The sequence below is a fragment of the Phyllobates terribilis genome, unplaced genomic scaffold (genome assembly GCF_046119375.1).
Source record: "Phyllobates terribilis strain yellow unplaced genomic scaffold, ASM4611937v1 Scaffold_11__3_contigs__length_659146591, whole genome shotgun sequence".
Lineage (NCBI taxonomy): Eukaryota > Metazoa > Chordata > Amphibia > Anura > Dendrobatidae > Phyllobates > Phyllobates terribilis.
Window position 1 is genome coordinate 439,071,098 of NW_027362771.1, and position 23,568 is coordinate 439,094,665.

The 23,568-nt window shown below is 40.0% G+C and overlaps 1 long non-coding RNA gene across 1 annotated transcript; it reads right to left on the bottom strand.

Moving 5' to 3' along the window:
* Positions 1 to 396: 396 nt before the first annotated feature.
* On the bottom strand, positions 397 to 17,521 carry LOC141166514 (uncharacterized). Its single transcript, XR_012251314.1, has 3 exons — positions 17,215 to 17,521; positions 11,882 to 13,640; positions 397 to 920 (listed from the first exon to the last, which is right to left on the bottom strand). It is a non-coding gene; the product is annotated as an uncharacterized lncRNA (long non-coding RNA).
* Between the last annotated feature and the right edge of the window lie 6,047 nt (positions 17,522 to 23,568).

Here is a 23,568-nt window from a genome sequence, read left to right on the forward strand (position 1 = left end):
GAATTATCTTCAGTATAAAGAAGAGCAATGAGTCCTGGAAGTGATGATATGACCCCCATACAGCCCTGATCTCAACATCATCGAGTCTGTGTAGGATTACGTAAAGTGACAGAAGTTTTTGCGTACTCCTACATCCACAGAAGATCTGTGGTTAGTTCTTCAAGAAGCTACCTTCCTACCGAGTTTCTTCAGAAACGGCGTACAAGTGTAACTAGAAGAATTGATGGTTTGATGCTGTTTTGAAGGCAAAGGGCGGTCACACCAAATATTGACTTGATTTAGATTTCCTTTTGTTCATTCACTTTGCAAGTTGTAATTGATAAAGAATCAAGAATTCTATTTTTGAAAGCATTTTTACTTTGCAGCAATTTTTCCATACCCACCAACATTTGCACAGTACTGTATACAATAGATGTTTAAAGATCTTTTTACTTTCACAAGTTTTCTATGTTAAGTTTTTGTGTTTCCCTTTGAGGCCATATACTTGCTATTGTAGTATATGAATGACTCTGACAGACATGATCCCACTGGGCTCTACAATCTACCTTTTAGCCCAATAGCTCCTCAATGAAATCACGTTCCCTTCACAATACAAGATATTATAATGAATGCAAAGGTTTGCTCCAAAGTCACACAACAATGTATTTTCGGCCAGAGCCTATTGAAAACATCAGCGGTAAGCTTTTTTTTATATCCCTTTCTTTAAGGAAAATCACAGGGTGTAAACATGTCAATCCACCAGCAATGGCTTTTTGTTGGAAGGAAAGTTTAAGTGCAAATGAAATTGTATGCTTGTTTGGCAAACTTCATTTCAATCTCCTGCTATGGCAGCAATGTTCCTCTCTTCCTTTTACAGTCCATAAAGTGACAATGGCACAGAAAATAAGGTTGTCTTGGCTCCCTTCCAATAAAGGAGTTTCCTGTAGGGGGTATGAAAGAAAAGAATTATTGTGTACCGATTTCTCCAGTAAATGAAATGCGTTACTTATGTTAGAAGCTTACTCTGTTGTGCTATGAATAATCAGAGATAATATAAGACAAACTCCTTAATGACCCTACCAGCCTAAACTTATATGTATCACCTGGCATCTGTTATTCTCTTCTCCCAATTTACATGCTCTGTTTCACAACTTGTAGGATTCAATTTTATCTTAGGCCCTCTTCACGCGTCCATGTTTCCGGTACATGTGGAGTCCGTTTTCACTCGTACCGGAGACACTTACTTACACACACCCATTATAATCTATGGGGCTGTGCACATGTCAGAGTTTTCACACGGACCATGTGTTCATGTGACCCATGCGTAGACATGTCCGTTTTTTTTCCCGGCAGCATGTATGACAATACGTACCACACAAGGATAACATCCTTCTGTCATCCGTGTACCTTCTGTGTGATATGTACCGGAATAGAGTGCAGAATAGAATTTACAGATTTTTAGGTTTAAGATGTGCAAAAATATAGATAGATAGATATCCATGAGATATATAATTAGTGCCTTGCGTGTGTAGCTTACTGTACATGTATTAGCCTAATAGATAAATACATATATGAAAAAAATGACATGGGGTCCGCCCCATTTTTGGTAACCAGCAAAGATAAAGCAGACAGCTGTGAGCTGATATTATCAGGCAGGGAAGGTCCCCAGTTATTGGTCCCTTCCCAGCCTAAAATTATCAGCCTGCAGCCACCCCACAAGTGGAGCATCACATGAGATGTTCCAAGTCTGGGGCTTTGCCATAGCCCTGGTGCATTGGCAATTATTTAAATATACACTCCCGACACTTTCCCTGGTTCACCACTTTCCCTGGTTCACATCAGAGTCACCGTGTCACGCTGCCCTCTTTGTGACTTGGCGACTCTGATGAGCGGTAACGTTAATGACGTCAAAGTCCTTCAGAATCGCCTGGTCTTGCTCAGCGCAGTATGACCCGGCAGTGACTGTTTACAAAGAATATGGAGCCTCAGAATGAGGCACCATAGGCTAGTATGGTGGATTCGATGGACATCTCTGGATTTGCTTGGACTACGTCGGACCGGAGTGTGAACTTTTTTTTTAAAAGTGGTGAACGAGGGAAAGTGTCTTTGATTTATTTCTCTGTGTTTTGTGTGTGTATTCTTTTCAGCTTTCCATTTGCTGGACTACGTCTGATTGAGGTGGACTACGGTGGACCTGCGTGGGATTTTTAAAAAATAAAAATAAACTGGTAGACCAGGGAAAGTGTCAGGGGGTGTTTATTTAAATAAAGAATTTTTTTTGTGTGTTTTTTTTATTACTGGGTTAGTAATCATGGGGTCTGATAGACACCTCTCCATTACAACAGGGCTTGATGCCAGCTGTGTTTTAGGACAATTCACAGCTGACATCAAGTCCAAGCCCCATTACCCCGACTGCCAATGCACCAGGGCAATCGGGAAGAGCAAAGGTGAAGCGCCAGACATGGAGCATCTCATGTGATGGTCCACTTTTGGGGAGCCTGAGGGCTGTATTTTTAGGCTCGGAAGGGCTCAATAACCATGGACTTTCCCAGCCTGATAATATCAGCTCACAGCTGTCTGCTTAACCTTTGCTGGTTACAAAAAATGAGGGGGATCCCACATAAATTTTCTCATTTATTTATTTGATTAATCCATGTACAGTAACCAACATATGCAAGGCACTAATTATCTATTTATCTATCTATCTATCTATCTATCTATCTATCTATCTATCTATCTATCTATCTATCTATCTATCTATCTATATCTTTGCACATCTTTAACACTTAAAAATCTGGTAAGTGTCACATGGACGGCAGACGAATGTCACATGGATAGTACATGGGTAACACATGGATTTTACATATGTACTCAAGGACGGCCAACAGAAAATCACACGGATAGATAAAACGGTCAGTGTCACTAGTATGTTTTTTAAGCGGATGTATGAAGGGGCCTTAGTCAGTATCAAAAAGTATCGTATTAACACACTCTTTGTTTTTAGAACTGTACAGAAGCGTTATACGCGTTTTATTTCACCTTGTACCCTAAGATAAAATAGGGATTTTTTTATCATAAAATCAGTGGAAAAATTGAAAAAAATATCTCTATACCTTCTGTTTCCTCATATGTCTCTGGATGGAAAAGCACATCAACCTTTCTCTAGTTTATAAAGTCAGAAATGTATTATTGGCTACAAATATATGTTATCAGGTGTTTGATCATTGTTTTTAAAAATTGCGAGGAGTTCACTGATTTTTTTATGTGGAATAATGCACAGATAACTGTGTGATCTGGTATAATATTCTTTTAAATTATATTTTCAGTTTAATCCATTCCATATATGGAGCCAGATATCATGAAGCAATGGGATGTATAACACGTGACTATGAGTATATAGTTCAGTCCAGTACAATGGATTTTAAACGTAGAAATGAAAATTTGATTAAAATAAATAGATAGGTGGGGGTTTGACTGCTAGAACCCCCATCTACCAGGACCGGTTACTTTATCCCCATTAGAATAGAGTGCCAGTGTGCATTCTCGACCGCAGCACCATTCATTCTGTATGGGACTGCAGGAGAAAGCTGAGTACTTTACACTTCAGAGCCCCGTTCTCAGAATCAGTGGGATCCTCAGTGATCAGCAAGTTATCACCTGCCCTCTAGGTAGGTGATAAATTGCTGAGCTAGCACAACCTCTTTAAGCATTGTGGAATTACAGGTATTTTTTACATAGCCTTCACAAGTAGCACAGACTTGCCAGCAACTGCAAAATTGACTGAAAAGCTAGTGTACATCATAACCTTGTGCAGGGGTTACTTAGTTATTTTATGAAAAAATAATATGGAAAAACGTTTGGAGTTGCTTCCAATCGTTGAGCATTGGGTAGCTGTTCATGGGAACTCTGAAAATAGTCCAAAGAGGTTTCAATGCAACAGGAGCAGGGCCGGACTGGGACTGAAATTCAGCCCTGGCATTTTCAAGAACACAGGCCCACTTCTTGTAACTTCTGTAATCTTGCTCTCTAGATAGTCTAACTACAGGTCAGCAGCATACAATGATGTGTGGTTTGTGTTGCGGACCTCCATAGCTGACAGCCACTGAATTATGGCCAATTTAGATGATCCAATAATCATGAAATACCGGTATGTGTTGGTAGGAGCCTTCCAGATATTGGCTCATTTAAACAGGTCAGTAATCACCTGATAAAAGAGCAAAATGGTTACTCGTCACGTGCGATGATTTTTAGCCAGCTTAAAAATCGTGGTTCTTGGTAGCACATTAGTCCCGGTAAACAGGACATGTACTCCTGAGAACATGACATTGTACAGTAATGGCAAAATGTTTGGAGAATGTCACCAAAATTATATTTTCACATGATCTGCTGGCCTCTGGTTTTTATTAGTGTTTGTCTGATGTTTATATCGCATACAGAAATATAATTGCAATCATATTATGAGTACCAATAGGTTATATTGACAGTTAGAAAAGTCAATATTTGCAGTGTTGCCCCTTCTTCTTCAAGACCTCTGTAATTCTCCCTGGCATGCTCTCAATCAACTTTTGGACCAAATCCTGACTGATAGCAGTCCATTCTTGCATAATCAATGCTTGCATTTTGCCAGAATTTGTTGGTTTTTGTTTGTCCACCCGTCTCTTGATGATTGACCACAAGTTCTCAATGGGATTAAGATCTGGGGAGTTTCCAGGCCATGGACCCAAAATCTCTATGTTTTGTTCCATGAGCCATTTAGTTATCACCTTTGCTTTATGGCAAGGTGCTCCATCATGCTGGAAAAGGCATTGTTGGGCGCCAAACTGCTCTTGGACAGTTGGGAGAAGTTGCTCTTGGAGGACATTCTGGTACCATTCTTTATTCATGGCTGTGTTTTTAGGCAAGACTGTGAGTGAGCCGATTCCCTTGGCTGAGAAGCAACCCCACACATGAATGGTTTCAGGATGCTTTACAGTTGGCATGAGACAAGACTGGTGGTAGCGCTCACCTCTTCTTCTCCGAATAAGCTGTTTTCCAGATGTCCCAAACAATCGAAAAGGGGATTCATCAGAGAAAATGACTTTGCCTCAGTCCTCAGCAGTCCACTCCCTGTACCTTTTGCAGAATATCAGTCGGTCCCTGATGTTTTTTCTGGAGAGAAGTTGCTTCTTTGCTGCCCTCCTTGAAACCAGCCCTTGCTCAAAGAGTCTCCGCCTCACAGTGTGTGCAGAAGCACTCACACCAGCCTGCTGCCATTCCTGAGCAAGCTCGGCACTGGTGGTAGTCCGATCCCGCAGCTGAAACAGTTTTAAGATACGGTCCTGGCGCTTGCTGGTGTTTCTTGGGTGCCCTGGAGCCTTTTTGACAACAATGGAAGCTCTCTCCTTGAAGTTCTTGATGATGCGATAGATTGTTGACTGAGGTGCAATCTTTGTAGCTGCGATACTCTTCCCTGTTAGGCCATTTTTGTGCAGTGCAATGATGGCTGCACGTGTTTCTTTAGAGATAACCATGGTTAACTGAAGAGAAACAATGATACCAAGAACCAGCCTCCTTTTAAAGTGTCCAGTGATGTCATTCTTACTTAATCATGACTGATTGATCGCCAGCCCTGTCCTCATCAACACCCACACCTGTGTTAATGTATCAATCACTAAAACGATGTTAGCTGCTCCTTTTAAGGCAGGACTGCAATGATGTTGAAATGTGCTTTGGGGGTTAAAGTTCATTTTCTGGGCAAATATTGACTTTGCAAGTACAGTAATTGCTGTTAAGCTGATCACTCTTTGACATTCAGGAGTATATGCAAATTGCCATTACAAAAATTGAAGCAGTAAACTTTGGAAAAATTACTATTTGTCTCATTCTCAATACTTTTGGCCATGACTGTACGTGCACACAACATATTAACAATCGCTCTGTGCACAGAGAAGTGCGGACCTCCTGTGTGAATAGGCCGTATAGGACGATGACTGGCATGTATATAGCTGATGGGTGGCCATATACATGTTATAACAACCAGGGAGACTACAGCTGCAGCGTGCGCCATCCCGCTCTACTCCTGACACATGTAATGACAGTCATGTCTCATTCAGACATCTGTTTCTCATGTACATGTTCTATCTGTGGTTTTCATGATTTCATTTCCATTATAGTCTATGGTCCTGTTCATATCCCCATATTTTATTGCAGACTGTGTCTCCCAAAAAAAATCAGAGACATTTTCGTGTTTTATCAGCGCCACAGAGAAAATCACCTCTACAAATCTATGGCCCTACTGTGACAATCATGGACAGCACACGGGTAGCGCCAGTGCACAATCCGTGTGGTCCGTGATTAACAGTGTAATGTATAGGACATGCTTTGTAATTTATTTATTTTTTTCATATGTGAAAATCACTAATGAAATACTGATGGCAAAAGCTGAAACGCTGATTAAACTAGGACCATTTTTGAGTACATGAAAAATCAATAACACCTGAATGAGGACTCTGTACGGGATTGAGATGTAAGCTAAAACCCCCACAATGGAGAGGAAAAGTTAAAAATATATATGTTTTATTTAGATCTTCAGCCTCTTTATCATGATGTGGCCAGTCTAGGATGTAAAAATGGTGAAACATTCTCTTTAACCCCTTTACCCCCCAAGGTGGTTTGCACTTTGATGACCAGGCCAATTTTTACAATTCTGACCACTGTCACTTTATGCGGTAATTATTCTGGAACGCTTCAACGAATCCCACTGACTGTGAGATTGTTTTTTTTGTGACATATTGTACTTCACGATAGTGGTAAAATTTGTTCAATATCACTTGCGTTTATTTGTGAAAAAAACGGAAATTTGGCGAAAATTTTGAAAATTTTGAAAATTTTCAAACTTTGAATTTTCAAATCAGAGTGATATGTCACACAGCATAGTTAATAAATAACGTTTCCCACATGTCTACTTTACATCAACACAATTTTGGAGCCAACATTTTTTTTGATAGGGAGCTATAAGGGTTAATATTTGACCAGCGATTTTTCATTTTTACAACAAAATTTTCAAAACCATTTTTTTAGGGACCACATCACATTTGAAGTGACTTTGAGGGGCCTTTATTACAGAAAATACCAAAAAGTGACACCATTCCAAAAACTGCACCCCTCAAGGTGCTCAAAACCACATTCAAAAAGTTTATTAACCCTTCAGGTGCTTCACAGGAATTTTTGGAATGTGGAAGAAAAAAATGAACATTGATTTTTTTTCACAAAAATGTTACTTTAGACCCCAATTTTTTATTTTCACAAGGGTATCATTAAAAAATAGAGCACAAAATTTGTTGTGCAATTCCTCCTGAGCACGCCGATACCCCATATGTAGCAGAAAGCCATTGTTTGGGCGCACGGTAGAGTTCGGAAGGGAAGGACCGCCATTTGACTTTTTGAATGTAAAATTTGCTTAAATAATTAGCGGATGCCATGTTGCCGTTGGGGAGCCCCTGATGTGCCTAAACAATGGAAACCCCCCACAAGTGACACCATTTTGGAAACTAGAGACCCCTCAGGGAACTTATCTAGATGTGTGGTGAGCACCGTGAACCCTCAGGTGGTTCACAGAAGTTTATAACATTGAGCCGTAAAAATAAAATTTTCACATTTTTCCCACAAAAATGTTTTTCAGCTCCCAATTTTGCATTTTCATAAGGGTAATAGGAGAAATTGTGCCATAGCATTTGTTGTGCAATTTCTCTTGAGTAAGCCAATACCCCATATGTGGGGGAAAGCCATAGTTTGGGCTCACGGCAGGGTTCAGAAGGGAAGGAGCACTGTGTGACTTTTTGAACGCAAAATTGGCTGGAATCGAAAGCGGACGCCATGTCGCGTTTGGAGAGCCCTTGACGCGCCTAAACAGCGGAAACCCCCCAGAAGTGACTCTATTTTGGAAACTAGACCCCTCAAGGATTTTATCAAGGGGTTAAGTGAACATTTTGTTCGACACAGAATTTGATAACATTATGTCATCATATTGAATAAGTTGTCATTAGTCTTGAGCGCAAGTGCTCGCTACTTGAGTTTGCATCGGGTGCTTGGGTATGCACCATGTATCGCAGGTGCTCAAGTGACATGCTCGAGTCCTCGCCCCGCATGTTTCACGATTATTAGACACCCAAAAAAAAACATGCGGGGATCGCTCGTGCATGGCAGGCAATCCCCGCGAGGTTTTTTTGGCTGTATAACAGCTGCAAAACATATGGGGTGGAGACTCAAGCACTCATGATACACGGTGCATACCCGAGCACCCGATGCAAACTCAAATAGAGAGCACTTTTTGTAAAAATCCCAACCCCAACACAAGCCTAACCCCAATCCTAATAAAACCCCAACCCTAAACCTAGCCCAACCATAACCCTAGTCTTGCCCTAGCACAACCCTAGCCCTAGCACAACCCTAGCCCTAGCACAACCCTAGCCCAACCCTAACCCTAGCCCAACCCTAACCCTAACCCTAGTCCAACCCTAACCCTAGTCCAACCCTAACCCTAGCCCAACCCTAACCCTAGCCCAACCCTAACCCTAGCACAACCCTAGTCCTAAAGTTTATTATTTATGCTGTTCCTCATGCGGTATAAGTGAATAGATGACTTTATTCTTCGGGTCAGTGCGATTACAGCGATACCAGATTCATATCGGGTTTTTATGACTGACAGCTGTTGCACACTAAAAGACGCTTTTTTTTGCAAAGACTAGTTTTTGCATCGCCATATTTTGAGAGCTATAATTTTTCCATATTTTGGCCAACAGAGTCATGTGATGGCTTGTTTTTTGCGGGACAAGTTGGTGTTTGTATTGGTACCATTTTCGGCCATGTGACATTTTTTGATCACTTTCTATTCTGAATTTTGGAAGGCAGAATAAACAAAAACCAACAATTTCGAAATATATATTTTTTTATGCCGTTCCGTGTGTGGTAAAATTGATAAGGCAGCTTTATACTTCGGGTCAGTACGTTTACAGCAGTACCACATTTATATAGTTTTTTTATGTTTTAGCACTTTTACACAATAAAAACTTTTATAGAAAAGAATTGTTTTTGCATCGCTTTATTCTGAGAGCTATAACTTTTTTATTTTTCGGTCTTTGGAGCTGTATGGCAGCTTGTTTTTTGTGGGACAAGATGACGTTTTCAGCAGTACCATTTTTATTTGCATTCGTCTTTTTGATAGCGTTTTATTCCATTTTTTGTTTGGGGGTATGATGATAAAGCATCTTTTTTTGCTTCGTTTTTTATTTTATTTTTTTACTGTGTTCACTAAAGGGGTTAACTAGTGGGCCAGTTTTATAGGTCAGGTCATTCCGGACGTGGCAATACCAAATATGTGTACTTTTATTGTTTTTTTTCATAATAAATAAATATTATGGGTACAATATATTTTTATTTTTTGGGGATTATTTTTTTCTATACATTTTTACAATTTTTTTTAATTTTTTTTTCAATTTCTGGCACTTTTTTTACTTTTACACTTTGTCCCACTATGGGACTTTCACTTTTTGCAGCCTGATCGCTATATAGCACAGGAATGCAGCACCATCCCTGTGCTATAGAGCCTGTCAGCGCTGCACAGGGAGAAGTTACTTTGGTTGGGCACTGCGCATGAGCAAAATAACTTCCTGCTGTCTGGTGACCCGGATGTGGTCATGATGACATCAGGTCGTCATGACAACATCCGGGAGCCGCCGCAGATATCACGGGACGCCGGCAGGAGAAGTGAGTATCACGCTTACCTCCCCTTGTCCCCACAATGCTGCGATCGACTTCGATCGCAGCATTGCGGGGGTTAATGTGCCGGAAGCGGTACGGGACCACTCCTGGCACATAGCACCGGATGTCAGCTGTCACAATCCGCTGACACCCGCAGCGATCGCCCCGCAACGCTTGTGTGCGGGCGCGATTGCACCCCGCGTAATAGTACATAGCTGGCCCTATAGGCCCAGGGCGCAGCTACGTACTATTACTGACAAGGTCGTAAAGGGATTAAAGGGGTTGGTCCATGTTTTTTGTGATAGCCTGCAGATGCACTATGTGACTGCAGACTTGTGAAGCCTCGCATCGTGCACAGCTGACTGTCAAGATTCCCCAGTGCCAGGACTGAAAGTAGGCGATATGCATAATCCTTGCCGCATTCTGACTAGAAAAACAAGCCAGTGCCTGATACACCCTGCCCATAGATCGGCACCATGTATCTGCTGTCAGGTGTACTTAAAAGGAGCAGAGGCCTCTGTGATTGGGTGCACATGTTCAGTATTTTGTCAGTATTTTACATCAGTGTATAAGCCAAAAACCAGGAGTGGAAGAATCAGAGGAAAAGTATAATAGAAACACGTCACCACTTCTGCATTTCTCAACCACTCCTGGTTTTGGCTTATACACTGATGTAAAATACTGACCAAATACTGAACGTGTGAACGTGGCCTAACACTAGTGTTTCCTATACAAACACAGTTTTTTAGTGTTCAGATTGCTAACAAAGCTCTGCTTAAATTTCTGTAAATGTATTGCAAGTTTTTCCAACAAAGGTTTAATGAAGTTGTCCGTTACTTTTTTCAATTGCCCCAATGTCCCCCAATGTATTTATCTTGTGCCCATAAGTCTTTTTGTAATAACCTTTAGTTGTATTTATTGCCTGTGAGCGGCGCTATCACTGGACACTCACAGGCATCACGTGATCCCCGGCTGTGGACGTCGGCACTCATACCACCCTCATGGAGTCGGTTTCTAACCGTTTGTGCAGACACATGCACATTTGTGGCCTGCTGGAGGTCATTTTGCAGGGCTCTGGCAGTGCTTCTCCTGTTGCTCCTTGCACAAAGGCGGAGGTAGCGGTCCTGCTGCTGGGTTGTTGCCCTCCTACGGCCCCCTCCACGTCTCCTGGTGTACTGGCCTGTCTCCTGGTAGCGCCTCCAGCCTCTGGACACTACCCTGACAGACACAGCAAACCTTCTTGCCACAGCTCGCACTGATGTGCCATCCTGGATGAGCTGCACTACCTGAGCAACTTCTGTGGGTTGTAGAGTCCGTCTCATGCTACCACGAGTGTGAAAGCACAACCAACATTCAAAACATCAGCCAGAAAGCATTGGTACTGAGATGTGGTCTGTGGTCCCCACCTGCAGAACCACTCTTTTGTTGAGGGTGTCTTGATAATTGCCAATAATTTCCATCTATTGTCTATTCCATTTGCACAACAGCATGTGAAATTGATTGTCAATCAGTGTTGCTTCCTAAGTGGACAGTTTGATTTCACAGAAGCTTGATTTACTTGCAGTTATATTCTGTTGTTTAAGTGTTCACTTTATTTTTTTGAGCAGTGTATATATGTATATATATATATATATATATATACACACATACACATATAATATATATATATATATTTACAAATAGTGCATATATACATGTAGCGCCCCTGAGGGTTCGGTCGCCACAGAGGTATTGTATCTTACCCAGAGGTGTGGTATCTCACTCTCAGGTAAGGAAGGAGTATGGCTCAGGACCCTAACACTACATCCACTACACCACATTTCCGGGGGACAGGGCGAGATTGCTCCTACGGGAGAGCACAGTCCCTGATCCCTGGCTGGAGTGGGGAGGAACCACTTAGAGAGGGGGAACTATGTAGTGGATAGGTGGAGGACGTAGATCCTGGGAGCACTGTAGTAGGAAGTATAAATGTAAGGAACCATCTTGGTTCAGGGAGTGAAGAGAGTTCAGTTCCAGTCAGTCAGGTGACTACAACCCCCAGCGTCTATCAGGCCCGGCTCCCGGTATCCCCACGGCCCAGGGGGCGCGTCATACACATATACATGTACTACAGACATGACTTGCACATATACACACTTTACACATTGAGCACATATATACTCACTCTTTTCTGCAGGCAGCTGGATTTCTTCATCATGCGATATTACATCCTAGGAATCGGGGATTTCAGGGCAGTTGCTAGGGTGGTGGTTGTGCACACAGGCCTGAGCCCTCCTGTCCTGCTCTCAGCCCTCCCGTCCTGCTCTCGGCCCTCCCGTCCTGCTCTCGGCCCTCCCGTCCTGCTCTCGGCCCTCCCGTCCTGCTCTCGGCCCTCCCGTCCTGTTCTCGGCCCTCCCGCCCTGCTCTTGGCTCTCCCGTCCTGCCCTGAGCCCTCCTGTTCTGATCTCAGCCCTGCATTCTCCAGCCCTGACCCTCCTTCACTCTCTCTCACCCGTCTCGACTGCTGGTGACATTACAGCAAAAGGGGGGAGGGAGGCCGGAGCTGCTATGGGAAGAGCTCAGTTGTAGAATCTTCCATAGTCTTGTTCTCCTCACAGCACTGGCCCCGCCCACCTCCTCTATTTGGTTTCTGTAGCTCCCCTGCTTGATTTCATTGGATGGGAGCTACAGACAGCAGTTGTGAGATTTATATCTGATGGCCTCCTAGTGATGTATGTAAATTAGCCTTGCAGGCCCAGAGCAGGAGCTTGGAGACTGCCCCGCCCCTGCCCCTCCTCCTTACTGCCGACTTCTGTCTCACTGCTGGGACCAGAGAGGTCTCGCTGCTGCTGCTCACATGAGAAGATGCGTTCAGGCTGCGCCTCCTTCTCCTGCTCCTGAGCTGCCCCCGTCCTGAAACCACATCAAAGGGGCTTCAGCAGAGTGCGGCCCCTCTGGCAAATGCCAGAACTGCCAGATGGCCAGTCCGGCCCTGAACAGGAGTATATCTTTCTAGTAGTGGCTGATCTGTTAAATTAATGCAAGGGATAAACAAAAATTAATTTAGAAAGTCACTAAATATTGTATAAGAGGATTCCAAAGCAGTGCAGACCAAGGTTAGTGCTTATGACTCTACACTGCCAAGTTGCAAGACTTGAAGCTGGTACGTGTGCTGGCTCCAACTCCTGGTCTTGCTCCCTTCTCTTATTGCTCCCTCCCTTTGCAGTAGAAGGTGGCAGGTTTCTTAAGTAACCCCTCAAACTCCTATGATATCATAACCCTATGCCTTTTACGGCTAGCTCAGGTAGAGATCTGGTGATTTGGTATTTAGTAGCATTGCTCACAGTTGCCTTAAGTTTGTCAGGAGTTTCCTTCTGAGCCACTTACCTCAGCTTCAGCTAGGTGTCTTATCACCCACCTCTGCTACTTCTGACTTTCATGCCACAGCCAGCATTATCTCCAAACTCAGCAAATGCTTACTAGGTGTTCTCCACACCTACCTCTCAGCATGCACATTAACAATGCCTCACAACTATTCTTGGTCCTGGTCACACCTGGTCTCTGCAAGTGAGTGTTCAATATGCCTAAACACTTTGCTGCTTTCTTGCTGTGAAGCCATTTCTTTTCTACAAGTCCCAGTTTGCATACATGACTGCTATTAACTACTACCCTACTGGAAGCTACCAGGCTGCATTTACTTCTTTCCTACACGTTTAACGACTGCCATGCTTGAAGATACCAGACTGTATTCCTTTGATTAACTGCTGAAAGATACAAGTTTCCTATACATTTAATGTTCTGATGATGTGTATCCGCTTTATCTGTGCTTCCTTCTCCACTTTTTCTTCTGCCATCCTGCATAACCTGCGGTCGTGGTATTTGCTAATATGCTGCATCATCACCTCTGGTTCGTGCTGCTCCTCCAGACTTATGGCTTAGAGAGCCTATAACAGAAGGACTGCTATCAATAATTAACACCAAATCTTGTCTCATAAAAATGTGAAAAAAATACATTTCAATATTCAACAATAATAACATTTGTGAGTTTTTGTGTGAGTTGTTTTACTACCTAAGGACCTGTAGAACTTGTTAATATTGAAGGGTTCCTGACCTATAATGTACCTGAAAAGTCATAATAAAAATGGTAATTCAAATGTCTGTAAGCTGAAAATGAAGTGTAATTAGTTTACACCACAAGAAAAAGATAAAAGAACAAAAGCAAGTCTACATCTGAATGGCGGAAGAGAAGAAAAATTATAGGTTTGGATTGGTCTAGCTTTCTCTCAAAAGAGATGTGAAAACTCTTTGAAATTATATGACTCTTTAGATTGTTATAATTTCTGTTAAAGGTGGTGCAAATAGTCACGATATTTTAGAAGACAGTTACCTTTGTTGGATAACCGTGTTCTTTAAAGGCTATGTACACCTTCACACAATTTTTTTTATGAAGCATTTGCTTACTAAATGCAATATTAAGCCTCTTTTTAATACTTTTTTATTAAAAAAATTTCTACCAGGTTGCCGCTGCAGAGAGTCTAGAAGTCCTATCTAGTTAAGTGCTTTCGCAAAACTGATGCAGTCTGTCAGAAATCATGCTCCTGATAGAACTCTGCTCCCCTCTCCCTTCTCTCAGTGTTAGGCCACGGCCCCACTATCAGTATTTGGTCAGTATTCAGTCAGTATTTTTTCTCAGGAGTGGGATCCAAAACCAGGAGTGGTTGATAAATGCAGAATTGGTGACTTGTTTCTATTATACCTTTTCTCTGATTGTTCTTCACCTGGTTTTGGCTCCCACTCCTGAGAAAAAATACTGACCGAATACTGATCAAATACTGATAGTGGGGCAGTGGCCTTAGAGATAGCAGCATGAAGAGGGAAAGGGTTGTACACAGATCTCAATTGAAAGATGGGAAAGCATTAATATTCTCACAGAAGGCAGAGAAAAGAAGCTACAGATAAGGAGGGAAGCACATGAAGAGGAACTGGTACAGCATAGAAGCTGTGCTGACATGTTTGCTAATGAAGACAGCAAAACACTACATATGCAAAGATTATTTCATCCAGCCTATATTATCAGTAGAGACACTCTAGGAAGAGAAAACTTGAATCAGGCTGAAAACTGTATGTCCATTTGATCTGAAAATGACTGAATAAATGAAAAAAAGCAGACTGAAACTTAGTGCAATTTTATTAACTAAAGGTAACCACTAAAATACGGTATACAAAAATTATTTTTCCATGTCAATCATGTCCAATAGCTTTACGTGAAGAAATGTAGAATCAATAACAAAAATGTAAAAATTATATTTTTAGAGCATCTTGATCTCATAGTACATTTATTAAAAACCAAAGAGAATTCAGTGTGACAAATACGGGCCACCATAGGTGGCTACTTGGATTTTCTTTTTTTTTGCAACATTTTTTTGTGCTTTTCAATAGCATTTTTTTTATTTCAGGCGGATTTGTTGAAGAGAAATGCTGCAGGAAGATGTTTGCTTGTAATTGTAGAAACTTTTTTCACATCTTATACACAGCGATTTGGTTGTGGCATTTTAGTAGCACATTTGTAGTCAGGAGTATTTTGAAAATTGCAGCAGGTCCTGAGTCTAGTGTTTTATGCACCTTTTAAAAATGCAGTTAAAAAAACAAATGTGAAAAAAGTAATAATTTTAAATAAATCTTTTGCATATAAACAAATGAGGATTTTTTTTTTAAAATACAAAATAAAAGTGAAAACTATATGAATCAAAGGGACCAGTTGGGACTAGAAAAACAAAACAAAAACTTAGTGAAATAAAATGTAACTAGAGCCTGTAAACAACATAGACAGAATCTGACATAATTGATGAAATTAAACTGATATTTTCTTTGCTTTGGGAATGAGGTTGGTTTGCAGAAATCTGGGCTCCATTTTACGGTGGTAAAGCAAAGTTTTGGAGTCTGTTGAGCCAGACATAATGACCTTGGAGGAACACAAGACAGTCCATACAGTGGCTTCACAAAGGGCGTTTTATTCAAATTTGTTTTGAGTTTAGTAGATTTGCATGAAAAATGTGTGAGAAAAGCTGTCTGGGGTGACCTCATCCACAGCTGCCATTAGCGTTTAATTAAGTGTTGAATAGCAGCATTGGCTGAGCAGAATCCTGTCTTCCAGCCAGACTGTGAGAAAACTCAGCAGCTTGCTTCTAAAATACTGAGGGATCCCCAAAGCCAGACAATCCCTGCCCTCCAAACCAAAACATTAGTCATGACAACAGCCCTCAGGAGACAGGCCTTCTGCAGGAGCAAGACCCCCCTTGCCCCCACCCCCCCAGCAGGCACCAAATCTGTAGGCTATTAAGGCATGGAGAGGGTTAATTCAACAGTGGGACAAACAGTGGGGATATGATGGCGAAATGGAAAGAGGAAATAAATAAATTGAATACATCTGGACGTTCTGATGTCTACCAAACACAGTGGTGTGAAAGTCTCCATCAACTGTGATAATTCTCTTAGCAACACAGTTCAATGGCCAAGGGTTGACATGATTTAATGTGGGCTGGCGGGACAGACACACATTTATTCTGCAGGGTGACAGACACAGACCTATATTCAAGTTCAAGTGCAAGTTTGTAGGCTTTGCCCAGGAATCTCAACTACTTTCCTCCCAGGCTTTTGTTCTCTCTAACAATTGCTCTTTATTGGTTCTTCTGTACTTGGCACTGTTTAGCTGTCTGACGGCAAACTTAACAACCTTCCTTCCCAGTATAAGCACTCACATAAGTCTCTTCTTGCATACATATTTCAATGTATTAGATCCCTGTCCAACGAATTCATCAGAGAGGGGAAGAAGCATCATCACAAGGTTTCCTGCATCCTAGCAGAGCCTGATTATAAATACATTTCTTATATAGGAGAACAAACTTTTCCATACAACTGATGACAAGACTCAAGGAGGTCACCAGGATGAAGGTAAGAGTCTTTATATTGTGTTCTCACCAGCATTTATAAAGGAGTTTGAGTTGTTTTTGTTTAATGATGATGGGTTGTACATATAATCAATATGCCAAAATTGTGAAAAATTGTGCTTAAGATTGGCGGTATGAAACCTAAAGTGATCTGGGAGTTAAATAAGTTGATGGTTCATTGAGGATGTGATTGGCAAAAATACTGTTGCGTATTCATATCTGTAATGTGATGTCTAGTCTGCATGTGACCAGCAGTATTAATGACACCACCCATGGGAAGGTGGAATAATTACATTTACTGCATACAATAACTTTGTACGCTCTAAAGGGTTAACTCTATATTTCACGGTATATTATTTATTGCACCTGATTTATTGCGTGATGAAACTCGCAGACATACAATTAAATAAACGTATTCAGCGTATAAATCTTTAAGCGAAAAAAGAGAATATTATTTGACCATTGAATACCCTACTGCGGACTATTGCCTTGTTTACTTCCCAAGTTCTTGCACTCACTGAATATGCCCAAAAATGTTCAATATAAAGAAAAATAATCTATACTTTCTCACCAAGGCTTTCGGATACACCAGACGCAGCTCTCTGACTTTGGCTAAGCCTTTAACCCTTTAAGCTCCAGGTGCCAGCCTCCGGGTTAATTGGTCATCTGAGGGGGATTTGAATATGTAGATGCCCCTTGCATGATAAGTCACAATCACGTCTGAGCTGCTGCATTCTAGTTGTGCGTGCAGTGTTGCTTAGCAACTCAGAATCCTCACGCTCTGGTTACAGCAGCAGCACCGGGCCATGTTGTGTAGTGATAGAGATTTCATTGCAATATGGCCGCTCGTTGTCACTATCACGACTCTCGTATGATGGACAGGCCTCTGTTATGTGGTGTGTCCCTTACAGAGATCTTCCTATTCCCCTGCAGGACGTCATTTACTACTGTAATATATCAGAGAGCAATGCATTAGTACTCCGCATATAATACTACATGTAGCAAAGATTTGTATATCCCCCACATATAATACTACATGTAGCAATGATTTATAAATACCTCACATATAGTACTACATGTGGCAATGGTTTTTAAATACCCCCACATATAGTACTACATGTGGCAATGGTTTCCAAATACCCCCCACACATAATACCACTTGTACCAATGATTTGTAAATACCCCCCACGTATAATACTATATGTGGCAATGGTTTCTAAATACCCCCTACATATAATACTACATGTGGCAATGGTTTCTAAATACCCCCCACATATAATACTACATGTGGCAATGGGTTCTAAATACCCCCCACATATAATACTACATGTGGCAATGGTTTCTAACCCCCCCCAGATATAATACAACAAGTACCAATGATTTGTAAATACTACCCACATATAATACTACATGTGGCAATGGTTTGTAAATATCCCCACATATAATACTACATGTGGCAATGATTTGTAAATATCCCCACATATAATACTACATGTGGCAATGATTTGTATATCCTCCACATATAATACTACATGTAGCAATGATTTGTAAATACTACCCACATATAATACTACATGTGGCAATGGTTTGTAAATATCCCCACATATAATACTACATGTGGCAATGGTTTGTAAATATCCCCACATATAATACTACATGTGGCAATGATTTGTATATTCCCCACATATAATACTACATGTGGCAATGATTTGTATATCCCCCACATATAATACTACATGTAGCAATGATTTGTAAATACCCCCCACACATAATACTACATGTGCCAATGGTTTGTAAATATCCCCATATATAATACTACATGTAGCAATGGCGGGTAAGTACTCCCCATATATAATACTATACGTGGCAATGGTTTGTAAATACCCCCTGCACATAATACTACATATAGCAATGATTTGTAAATATCCCCCACATATAATACTACATATGGCAATGATTTGTAAATACCCCCTGCACATAATACTACATGTAGCAATGATTTGTATATATTACCACATATAATACTACATGTAGTAATGGTTTCTGAATACCCCCACATATGATACTATATCTAACACTGGTTGGTAAATACCACCACATATAATACTACATGTGGCAATGGCTGGTAAATACTTCCCACATTTAATTCTACATGTAGCAATGATTTATAAATAACCCCCACATATAATACTATATGTGGCAATGGTTTCTACATACCCCGCACATATAATATTACATGTAGCAATGATTTGAAAATATCCCCCTCATATATTATATCTAACAATGATTTGTAAATACTCTCCACATATGATTCTACATGTTGCAATGATTTGTATATCCCCCACATATAATACTACATGTGACAATGATTTGTATATCCCCCACATATAATACTACATGTAGCAATGATTTGTAAATACCCCCCACACATAATACTACATGTGGCAATGGTTTGTAAATATCCCCATATATAATACTACATGTAGCAATGGCGGGTAAGTACTCCCCATATATAATACTATACGTGGCAATGGTTTGTAAATACCCTCTGAACATAATACTACATATAGCAATGATTTGTAAATATCCCCCACATATAATACTACATATGGCAATGATTTGTAAATACCCCCTGCACATAATACTACATGTAGCAATGATTTGTATATATTACCACATATAATACTACATGTATTAATGGTTTCTGAATACCCCCACATATGATACTATATCTAACACTGGTTGGTAAATACCACCACATATAATACTACATGTGGCAATGGCTGGTAAATACTTCCCACATTTCATTCTACATGTAGCAATGATTTATAAATAACCCCCACATATAATACTATATGTGGCAATGGTTTCTACATACCCCGCACATATAATATTACATGTAGCAATGATTTGAAAATATCCCCCTCATATATTATATCTAACAATGATTTGTATATCCCCCACATATGATTCTACATGTAGCAATGATTTGTACATATCCCCTGCATATATTATATCTAGCAATTATTTGTAAATACTCCCCGCATATAATATTGCATGTAGCAATACATTAAATCTAATATAGAAACAAAAGGAGCAAATACCCTGCTGTAAGTATGTAAATAGTAATAATACATGTAAATAACATAGGGCACTTAGTTAACACTGTTTTTGATCAAATAAGCATAAAAGTCACCCCACCACGACAAGGTTTATTCCAAACTTCTCTAGTATTAAAACCTCACCTAATGTCAGACGACCTCAATGTAGATGGTGGCAAAGCGGGATCGGGGACCGTACTGATTGGGTACACCTTGTCGCGGTGGGATGGCTTTTACACTTTTTTCATCAAAAACAGTATTTACTAAGTACCCTATGTTATTTATATGTACTATTACTATTTACTTACTTACAGCAGGGTATATGCTCATTTTTCTAATATCTTAAGTTTTGTCGGTCAAATGGTCACAGTGTGAACATGCTCCTATACGTTACATGTATACCAACTTATGCTCTTTCTCATTTCTGTTGTTTTGCTGCACTTTTTTTGTACTTTGTACAAACAGTGGTGTGGCTCCCTTTTATGAACTGGGCATTTCATTTATATAGCTTCCCATGGCCAGGAGTCTGACCAGTCAACCCCGTACCCACTCTGTGTTTAGGTTGTCTGACACTAAGTGAGGTTTTAATACTAGAGGATAGGACCATCCTGATTGTGGTACACCTTGTTGTGGTGTGATGGTATTAATGCTTTTTTTTTAAATCAAAAACAGTGTTTCTTAAGTGCCCTATGTTATTTATGTGTACTATTACTATACAGTTCTTGAACAGGGACTACCTTTTGTCCATCCCTGAAGCATAGATAGATAGACAGACAAATAAATGGACAGACAGGTAGAAAGATAGATAGATTATAGATAAATAGATAAAATATAGATGTACAATAAATTAAGATAGATAGACAGACAGGGAGATAGATAGAGATACAGATAGAAAGATAGACAGATATAGACAGACAGACTGACAGAGACAGGCAGACAAGCGGAAAGGTAGAAAGGTAGATAATAATAATAATAGTAATTTATATAGCGCCAACATTACAATTAAGATAGATATGGATAGATAGATGAATAGATAGACAAGAAATAACGATAGATAGATAGATAGATAGATAGATAGATAGATAGATAGATAGACAGCTTGAAAAAGGTTGTTCTCAGCCTGAAACTTTGCCACATCTGATGGGCTAATAAAGTCCTCATATTTTTTTTCACAATTGGAGTGCTGCCTGCTTTTCTTTTTGATTCGATAGATAGATTAGATGGATAAAAAGATAGATAGATAGATTAGATGGATGGATAGATATATAGATGAGATAGGCAGATAGATAGATAAAATATATTACAATTAAGATAGATAGATAGATAGATAGATAGATAGATAGATAGATAAGACATAAATATAGACAGATAGACAGACAGACAGACTGACAAAGACAGGCAGACAAGCGGACAGATAGAAAGATAGATACATAGATAAATAGATAAATAAATAAATAGATAGATAGATAAATAGATAGATAGATAAATAAATAGATAGGTAGATAGATAGGTAGATAGATAGATAGATAAATGTAAAAAGAAAAGAAAACTGACCAGCACATCCTAAATGTGAACAGGTGCAAGCTGCAGAAACTGCATAAGATATATAAAAAGAAAGCGCAGCAGCACTCCATTATGGCCAAGATACATAAAGACAATAAAAACATTTGATTTAAACGATGTTATTACTCAATGAGCCTTACTTACAAAAAATGGAGGTTCTTAGCGCATAAATTGGCCAATTCATGTGTGCCCATCAACCACTGCAAGGTGACCTCCCATCTGATGGGTACTACTCTGCCTACATGCCTATAACTCTGAACAGAATAAATAAATAGATAGGTAGATAGATAGATAGTACCTGCTTACATACATATGATTTAGCCCCTGTTGCAATGTCCAGATAGATTTATTTTGGTGTATTGCCTGTATGATGGTGTAATCTGTAGTATTAGCTATCTGGACATATACACAGTCCAGGAACACAATTGAATTATAGCAAAAACATGGATTTTGCATCAGAAATGATTGCTGCATTTCGTAGCTATATAGCAGATATATCTGCAGACCAGAACGTACTGCCCCTCTTCTGATCTTGTAATATCAGGGGCATACTACACTCTTTCGATACAAATAAATAACTGAGAGGATTATTCCTGGTGTGTTCATTGTCTAAATATGCACCTAGTGAAATCCTGGCACAAATCCCACCCAGGCACAGGCTGTGAGAGCTGCAGCTTCTTCTGTTTAATGACTTGGAGCCTGGCACTGCTGATCTACATATATAATACATATCCACATTGTGCTTTTTCTTTATACATTATGTTTATGTCATCCTTTTGTAATAGTTTTGATGCCACAAGGATACAGTTAGCTCCATAATCCCTGATTACCTAGGTAGTGATGTGCACAGCATTACATTACAACTAATTACCCTATTCCTAGCCTACAATGGCTGATAACAGAGAACCATAGACTATATTCACCAGCACAATAAATGGATAGCTGAGAAACTTTACTTTTATTAACTATTCTTCGTCATAAATGGCTATTTGTACAACCTTAGCATAACTCAATATAGTGTTAACTTACTCAAAAGGAACAAGTCTGTCCAATGGTATTATAATAAAGTGCAAATCTCCCCAGAAGATGGCCAACCTCTGCTCATTGCTTCATTATATCTCTGGATGACAACTTTTCCCCTACAATAGAATGTGTCATCGTTGTAGACATTCTCTTTCCACTAGTCACATTTTGGGAATTCCTTTATATTGAAGTTGTTAAATACTCGACTTGAGGTATAGAAAGACTATATTGAATAGAGTTGGGGAATTTATAGATGTCCACAAGACCCTCCATTCACTGACAATCAGAAAAAGAGTCATAGAATTCACTTTTTTTTTCTTAAAATACTTACAAATATAAAGAACACTTGTCAGTATGAACAACAAGAACATAAGCAGTGCCAAGGTCAGAGAAGACACCTCCAGCAATTACAAGATATGTGTTATCCATTAGGAATCATCAGTCTTATAGGAATTGACATCTATCCAGCATTACTTTTGATGCATAAAAGTGGACACCCATTCTTACCAGTGATAAGGAAAACTCACTAATATGTTCCCATGGGACCTTTGTAGAAATATCCTATAAGGAGCTAAGCCTTGTATAAAGGGCTTAGGTAACAATAGGGTGATTACAGTATGTTGTGCCACATATTAATATGTATATGGCTGTCCGGTCAACTGCAGCTCACTAGTGTCTTAGGATCACAGTTAATGTCTGATGTGAAAAAAGACACTAATTATGATAGACAAGCAGAACACTAGATTTAGGATGTGTGATTTATTCTTTGCTATAGGAAAAAAACATCAGCATTGATAAATAGCAAAAAATGACACCCATGTAAGAAGTTTTATATGAATGATGGAGCTGTAGTATGAAATGGTCAATCAGTGCTTGTCTCTAGGTTTCTAATTTGTCAAAAAAAAGTGATGACACAATATTCACCCTTACAGCAAGTGCCAGGCGGCCAGGAGATTGACAGCATGCTCTTTGCTGCCACCACTGGTAGCAAGCCGGTACTACAGCCCTTTATTCGTCGAGATAACAATTAGCAGGAAGCTTTGTACAGGCACAATAGGGAGACGTCTTACATGATCACCTAGCACTAGATCAAAGTCTTCAAGAGCACTTCCAGCAGGTCTTGTATTATGTATGCATGGCAAGCAAATATGAGTGGCTGTCAGATATTACTGCATTATAGAGTCACATGAAGGTTAATACTCTATTTTATGCCATCTTCTGTACATAATAGATTGAAG